This window comes from Sinocyclocheilus anshuiensis, unplaced genomic scaffold (genome assembly GCF_001515605.1).
Source record: "Sinocyclocheilus anshuiensis isolate Anshui unplaced genomic scaffold, SAMN03320099.WGS_v1.1 scaffold116, whole genome shotgun sequence".
Classification (NCBI taxonomy): Eukaryota; Metazoa; Chordata; class Actinopteri; order Cypriniformes; family Cyprinidae; genus Sinocyclocheilus; species Sinocyclocheilus anshuiensis.
In genome coordinates, this window is record NW_015554064.1 from 650,043 (window position 1) to 659,214 (window position 9,172).

The following is a 9,172-nucleotide window of genomic DNA, read 5'->3' on the forward strand; positions in this document are numbered from 1 at the left end:
CACACACACACACACACACACACACACACTCTCTCACAGGCACTCACACACACACACACACACACTCTCTCTCTCTCTCACAGATGCACACACACACACTCTCACAATACACACACACACATTTACACACTCTCTCTCTCACAGATACACACACACACACACATTCTCTCACAGATACACACGGCTCGTCCAAATCGGGATACACCGTAACATCCTGGTGTAATTTTCCATGCACTCCAGCACACAGTGAAACACCTTAAAGGGATAGTTCACCCAAAAATGAAAATTCTGTCATGAATTACTCACCCTCATGTCGTTGCAAACCCGTAAGACCACACAAATTAGGATATTTTTGATGAAATCTGAGAGCTTTCTGACCCTGCATAGACAGCAAGGGAACTGAAACATTCAAGGCCCAGAAAGGAAGTAAGAACATCGTTAAAATAGTCCATGACTGACTGACACACAAGAGAAGAAATCATTAAATAAAGTCATTATTTTTGTTTTCTTTGCGCACAAAAAGTATTCTCATAGATTCATAAAATTACAATTGAACCACTGATGTCACATGGACTATTTTATATATATATATATATATATACACTATTCTTTTAAATAAACAGTTATTCTTATCTTAAAATGATCTAAAAGCGTGAAAGAGAACTCGTGCTGTTCCTCAGGAGACGGAACAGAAGACGGACATGTAAAATCAACATTTAGCTAAAGGTGCATAAGCGAGTCAAAAATGGTCAAATACATGCAAAAATGTGTTAAAATGCGGCGCTTGCTGGTTATTCACATTAACCCTTGTTGGTTATGTAATAAGTGAACAAACAGTTGAGAATGAAAATACGTGCGTAACCGTAAATATGATCAATGCAGCTCTTAAAGTGACAGCAGCCTAATATTCCTGCAGCCGACTGCGTGCTTAATATTAAACAAACACCAAAAGACCACTCACTGCTCTCGACTGAAGGACTTTTGTAGCTTTAATAAGAAACAAAGAAAGTTAAGAATTAAACCGTGAAGACTATGCTGTTTTATTTTACATTGATTATTCAATTTCTGTAGCAGGCTGTTAGCTGAATACTTTCAACTTGCATAAAAAACTTAAAGCACAGTTTGTTTCATTTGTATCTTTTTTTCTATTGTATTTGTCCTTTGCGGTTTTTTTTTTTTTTTTTACTGACCATTTAATCATAAATTTCTCTAAAACAAAGATGTCATAGCAACCTTATTTAAAGAAAATATATATTTGATATATATCGGTATCTTTAAATAAATCACTCGTATAAAGTTTTGGTCAAGTGGCCCACTCATAATCGTGTTAAATAATCGTGATTACAATATTGACCAAAATAATCATGATTATGATTTTTGCCATAATCGAGCAGCTCTAAGATCAACCTCACACATCGCATTCCCTCACTGACAAGATGATGCCGGTTATAATTGTAGCGAGGAAAGTACAGTAAGTCATCAAATTCAGGTAAAGCAGCTTCTGCAGGCGAGTTCTTGACTCATCATCAAACGCTGACACACAGGATCACAGCTGACAGATGAAGCGATGCTCTTATCTGATGAACCGCTCCACTTGAAGCAAATTAAGGATATCCCAGAGTCCTCAGACGTCTCTGGTTGTTTAAGGTCAGCTGTGATGGCTGATTTCTGATTGCAGATGCACTGGTCGCTCCAGGCTGCTGCGCTCGCTCGCGTGTAATTATGCGATCTAGCCAGATTAGAGCGACACAAGAGAAAGTCTGATTCCTGACAGTCTCTAACCACTAATGATATCAGCTCTGTTTCACTCACTCCACCATAAACCCTCACAACAGCAGACACATTCAGAGTCCTGCTGCTCATTTAGGAGCTCTGACTCTATTCAAGCAAAGTTCAGGCAAATATGAAAACACGGTCATCGTTTCCTTATCATTACTGAATATTATCTCATGTTGTTTTGACTTTTAAGACTTTCTTCAGCAAAACAAAATAATTTGTTTATATAATATATATAATATTTTATAGTCATTTATAAGTATACTTAATTTTCAGTCTATACAAACACAAACACAATGTATAAAAAAAATATTTAACATATACACATGTATATTAATATTTTATACTATTTTCTATTTATATCACTTTTATATTAACTAAATTTATTCTCTCTCGCTCTCTCTCTATATATATATATAAATTAATATATTTTATAGAAATGTAATATTTTATAGAATGCATATTTGCTTTTATTTAAATATATTAATAAATATGTATTAAAATATTCATTTAAACGTGTACACATACACATATGTATATTAATATTTTATACATGTGTATTAATTATAATATATTATTTATATTTAATGTATTTAATTTGTATTTAATATGACATTTATATTTAATTTATATATAAATATGAATAATATATTAATTCATATGTAAACTATTGCATGAAATATATACATATGTAATAATTCTAAAATATGATTTCTATTTGTAGATACATACATTTCAATTTCAGTATATAAATATATCTGACACAAATTAATTTTTTTTATATTGAATGCGTGTCAGATCTTCATTCTTTCATTGTTTTGGTGCTAAAAATGTCCTCGTCCGTCAGCTGCGTTCACTTCATTAATCCATCATTAATGAACGTGTTGTTTATAACGTGTAGGCATCGCTATGCAGCGCTCATCCTTTATTCCAGTGATTATTCTTTAAATAACTCCAGCATGAACACAATGATCAGAAATAGCCATTGTTTTTGGTGTTGGAAGGCCAACAGCGCCAGAGACTCACAGACAGCGGCTGCAAACATGAAACCTGTGACCAAAAACACTGTCTGAAACTCTGATGCGACCCAGCTGATGTGCGCAGTGTGTCCGTGGTCAACCCTACATTTCATGCATTAGCCGGGATGGGTGGCATACGGACAGCTGTGTGTTTTCCAGAGGATTTGAGGCTGGTCTGGTGTGTCGGGTGCGCTGGAACTAATGAGGAACACATGAAAGTGACTGAAACTTCCTCAGTAAACTACACCTCCAACAAGATTCATACCACACTCACACTCAAGTGCATTTAAAATTAGCATGCAAACTCTGTGCAACATTAAAGGGACAGTCCACCAAAACATTATTGGCTCATGTTACATTCTCACAAAAAAAAAAAAACTGTCTATGACATTCTCTTCTATACAATGTCTTCCATAGATATTGATGACCACCAAAAATGACAAAAAAGCATAATAAAAGTGTCAGTAGTCCATACATCTTGTGCATTATATTACAAGCCTTCTGAAGTCATATAATGCTTTATTTGAGGAGCAGACTGAAACTGAATTCCTTTTGTGTTCCACAGAAGAAATAAAGCCATAATGAGTGAAGCATCAATTTTTGCATGGCTTTTTTCCCTGTAATCGGGATATAAAATGATCAGGTTAAAATATAAGAAGATTGTAAGTGTTCAAGCTCTTCCAAGGTAAACACTATAAGGTAAATGCTCAGTAAAACTCTACAAAAACTATGAGACGTGAGCAGGACTCTGAGAGTCTGGATCAGCGGGTTCTCTAATTTCTGAACATATTCAGCACAATTAAAATGTTTAGGGTTCGACAGCCAGCGTCAGGCTGAATGAAACAATAGAATGTGTGTTTAAGGCCTTAAAAGTTTCCACGCACGCATCCAATTCCTCTGTTAGAACAGTAAAACAGCTCTGTAGCGCAAAGAGCACGAATGTGAGAGATCCAGGCAGACGACCTTCCCTGAACGAAAACAGAAAAACAGCCATTGTTCTGTCTCTCTCACACACACACACGCAGTCTGTATTTTCTATTGCCCTACACCTAAACCTACCCCTTTTTTACAATCTCAAAACAACTAATTCTGTATGATTTATAAGCTTCTGTACCCATAGGGACCTCAATTCAGGTCCCCATCGTGACACAAGTCCCCATGAGTCTGTGTGTATTCAGGTTTAAGTCCCCACCAGTGTAGAAAAACCTGTACACACACACAATGCTTTGCATGTGCTGAGCGATATATATAAATATATATATGTGTCTGTGTGTGTTAGAGAGAGAGAGAGAAAGAGAGTGTGTGTGTGTGCGCGTTAGAGAGAGTGAGAGAGTGTGTGTGTGTGTGTGTTAGAGAGAGAGAGAGAGAGAGAGAGTGTGTGTGTGTGTGTGTGTGTGTTAGAGGGAGCAAGAGAGAGAGAGAGAGAGAGAGAGTGTGTGTGTGTGTGTTAGAGAGAGCGAGAGAGAGTGTGTGTGTGTTAGAGGGAGCGAGAGAGAGAGAGAGAGTGTGTGTGTGTGTGTTAGAGGGAGCGAGAGAGAGAGAGTGTGTGTGTCGCTCGCTCTTCAGCTAGTCCAGAAAACCCAGCTCCTCACTGACTACAGCTTCAGCCCCAAAGCCATTATTAAAGAAATTGACAAAAATCTAAAAGACACTCATGATGAATCTCTAAAAATACACTTTGACCTCCAAAATAAACTCCAATGCTACTCAACCCTAAACAGAACCACTAAATTTGCCAATTATTTATTGATTAAACCATTTAAAGAAAGACAAATCCTCTCCAAATACAGATTAAGTAACCATGATTTAGAAATAGAGAGAGGAAGACATAGACAAACATGGACAGAGCGAGAGCAGAGGATCTGTAGACACTGTGATCTACAGCAAATAGAGGACGAGAAACACTTTCTGCTGATCTGTCCTAAATATCACAATGTGAGGGGAACATTTCTCCCCAGATTTGAAGCCCTGATCCCATCATTTACTGAACTTAGTGATACTGAGAAAATGCCCTTTTTACTTGGAGAAGATGACAACACAGCTGCACTAGCTGCTAAATATGTGTTAGCCATTCACAATGTTAGATGTTAAACATGATTAACTCCATACTGACTTACTTTATCTTTTCATTTATTTAGATGGATTTTATTTATTATTATTTATGTTGTTATTTATGTTGTTGTTATATATATATGTTAATGCTTTGGCAACATTGTGTTACACAGTCATGCTAATAAAGCTTAATTGAATTGAATTGAATTGAATTGTCTTTGTGTGTGTGTTAGAGGGAGCGAGAGAGAGAGAGAGTGTGTGTGTGTGTGTGTGTGTTAGAGGGAGCGAGAGAGAGAGAGTGAGTGTGAGTGTGTGCGTGTGTGTTAGAGGGAGCGAGAGAGAGAGTGTGTGTGTGTGTTGTGTGTGTGAGCTGAGATCGCAGAAGAGCTGCACAGCTGTTGGGAGTTTGGCTGCATCTGCTGCAACTGTGATTTAATGGAACAAAGCGAGAATGCCATCAAACTGTCAGCCCTCCGCACACGTCTGTCTCCACATATTTTCACACTGGCACTGACGCTCGCCTCCCTCCAGCCCTCACATCTCTGCAAGCCAGCGCGGCCAACAGCGTGTGTCACTAAAGAAACCCACAGATCACGGGCGTTTAGCACAAACCTCATTCTGTTTAGAGCTGCACGATGTATCGTAATAAACCGATATCATGATGTGGCATCTTCACGGCTACTTGCGCTTGAATGGAGAAATACAGACACAATTATGTCAAATACCCATTTTGGCGAGTATTCTTGTTAACACATTCGGTTAGCCATTTCTTAAGTGAACATAAACAATTCAGAAAGAAATCAAGGGTGTATCATTCATCACATTGGATCTGTGCATTAAAGTGACCGCAGTCTATACTGTACTTGATCACAACAAAAGACAAAGAGAAAATCTCACTGCACTTGACCGAATATCTTTAGCAGCTTTAACAAGGATTAACCTATAATTAATTTATACAGTGATTGCAGTGTTATTTTACACTTGATTATTCAATTTCTGTACCCGCTAGCCGAGATGCAAGTTTAACTTCTTTTACCTTGAACCTTGCGTTTTTAGAACCGCGTTTCATGCGCGATGCGACCAGGGCTTAGGGGGCCTTGAGGTTACGTTTGGGCCCTATACCTAAACACTACAAATGCCCTCAATTAGAACACACTGATGTTAAACCATCTATGAACTGCTGCTGCTTTAAACAACCCAGATACCTGATCTGAAGGATCTATATGCATATCTGTATGGAGAAAAATACAAAAATAAAAAAATCTCTAAAGAAACATATATGGATCACATGGGTGATCCCCAAAAATCAAAGTAAAGAATCTTATATGTTGCTTATTTTTTCATGAATATGAAGACATATACTTTATATTTATATAAAAGTCGATAAAACATTTTATAAAAAGTTGTAAAAAATTAACTAAATTATATTACAGATTTTATATTTTATATTTTTATAAATAAAAACCAATATTTTTAAATTTTAAATATTAAATAGATTTTAAAAAATAAACATTCATAAAATATTATATAGGTTTTGTTTTCTTTTAATACAAATTGTAATATTTATAATGACAAAGAAAAATATAAAATATATTTATTAAGTTTTAAAAAATATTTAATAACATTTAAATATAAATGTATATATTTGTATATGAAAAGACACAAAATGTATATATACATATACAATATTTATACAATAAATTTATACAATAATTATATATACTATACAAAACATAGTATTGTAGTATTTACAGTTCTGCCATATAATGCTGATTTAATTAGAATGCTGTAAATTACTATAAAGGATAATGTATTGTACAGTAAATTATAACAATGACAGCTAAAATAGTCCTAATACATTAACCTCCTGAGAACCAGAAATAAAAAGCTTTGTGAATTTAGTATTTGTTCATGTCATTACATTGCTTAGAGCATAAGAAAAAAATGGTAAAATAGCATTTTTGGAAAATTATATTTTATTCATAAGTTATGATATGTCCTCTGTAGAGGACACAAGGACTCAGTTTTACTAAAAATAAAATGACAAGAGTAGACATGAAAAGGCAAAAACAATGGGATTTTTTTTTAAATCACCAATCAATTTTTAGATTTTTTTATAACTAACTTTAAGGATGGTTCTCAACTATGTTATAAAATATATAACAAAATGATTTGATATACCATTTTGCTATATGCAATATGTATTTAAAAATTCCATAAACTGGTTTTCCCATTAAGCACAATGTTATCTATACACTGTATCTAATTTGCATATTAAAGTGCTGTTGGGACAGCATGTTGAAAAAAGAAGTGTAATAATGGGAGTAGTAATTGGCCAGATTTTCATAATAATATCTAATATTTCATAAGAATATTGATATATAATTTGTTTTCCTATTCAATTCTTTTGTCTCCCAAAATGTATAATAAACATGCTTTTAGTCCTGGTGTCCTCTACAGTGGACATGTATGAAATTATGTCCTGTTTCATAACAGGAAGTCATATTTTGATTTGAAACCCCATAACATTTTCCTGAGATGTTGATTTATGACAAACAATTTGAAAATTAATCAGATTTAAATTATAATTACAAAATATTATCATATTTCCATAAGGATGTACAATTTGATCACTAAATTAATGTCAGCCATTTTTAAAAACCAAGGAGAGGAAGTGGTGATGGTGAAACATCCAATCATTTGGTATCTCTGGAAAGCCCTGAATGTGCTCTGTACAGGACATCCAGACTTAAACCTGTGACATGTGAGGTCTCAGAGAAATTCACTAAAATATAATGTCCACTACAGAGGCAAAAACTCCATAGCTGGGTCTCAGGAGGATGAGATGAGAAAATCATTGAACAGACATTATGAAAAATAGCTTTAGAAAAAAACAATTCTGATTCAAGATTACATAATAATGATCATAAATGCATAATGTTTTTTTTTTAATAAACATTGAAATTAAACATGCTTTTAGTACTGGCGTCCTCTACAGTGGACATGTATGAAATTATGTCCCGTTTCATAACAGGAAGTCATATTTTGATTTGAAACCCCATAACATTTTCCTGAGATGTTGATTTATGACAATCAATTTGAAAATTAATCAGATTTAAATGATAATTACAAAATATTATCATATTTCCATAAGGATGTACAATTTGATCACTAAATTAATGTCAGCCATTTTTAAAAACCAAGGAGAGGAAGTGGTGATGGTGAAACATCCAATCATTTGGTATCTCTGGAAAGCCCTGAATGTGCTCTGTACAGGACATCCAGACTTAAAACTGTGACATGTAACGTCTCAGAGAAATTCACTAAAATATAATGTCCACTACAGAGGCAAAAATTCCATAGCTGGGTCTCAGGAGGTCTCCTGGGTCTCAGTAATGAGAATTTTGGGGGTAACTGTGTTTAACTGTCATGTAAATAATGACACAGTCCATTAAAATAATCTAAATGCTCCTTAAATAGGCTTTAACTTCCTTTTTTGAAGTTTGTTTTTTATTTTTGCCTTTTGTATACTCTACAACTCCATAAAGTGGAAAGTGATTCTTTGTAAGTTTCCTGAACCTAAAACACACACACACACACACACACACACACACACTCTCTCTCTCTCTCACACACACACACACACACACACACACACACACACACACACCCACACTCTCTCTCTCTCTCTCTCTCTCTCTCTCTCTCTCTATCTCTCTCTCACTCACTACACACACACACACACACGAGCAACACAAACAGACTTATTGAGTGTTATTGTGCGGCTCACGTTACCGCGCGACTGCCGCGTTATTCCAGCGCTGCTGCTGCGCCTACAGTCTAAAACACATGCGCGCAATCCCAAAATCTGCACCTCCTGCGACGCGTTCCCGATCTGCAACCCGACACGGCACGCTTGAGCGGCGGGAGGCGATTAGCGCGCTATCGTGTGTCGTGTTCGGTGGTGTAAGTCATTGTAATTGTTTTGGGACTGTGATATAACAGGCTTTTGTGTGCTCAGGTGCGCTGCGGCTCAGGTGTGAGCGGAAACCTGATCCGAGAGAGAGAGACAGAGAGAGAGAGAGAGAGAGAGAGAGAGAGAGAGAGAGAGAGGCTGATTCTCCAGAGATCAGTGAGGATTATCGTCAAATCCCCGTCCTTCACGCTAGGGATGGGTGATACCCCTTATTTTGCTTTCGATACGATACCGATATTTTTCAAGGCAGTATCGTCGATATCGATACCGATTCTATACTTCTGCACTAAACTTTTAAATTATGAAATGTATTAAATTATTAAATTACTAAGAGTAAAATGGGTAATGA

General features: G+C 35.8%; 1 protein-coding gene across 1 annotated transcript in view; it reads right to left on the reverse strand.

Annotated features, from left to right (window-relative positions):
• LOC107668636 (bone morphogenetic protein receptor type-1B-like) overlaps positions 1 to 9,172 on the reverse strand; it is a 101,501-nt gene that overhangs the window by 59,778 nt on the left and 32,551 nt on the right. The window lies entirely within an intron of this gene.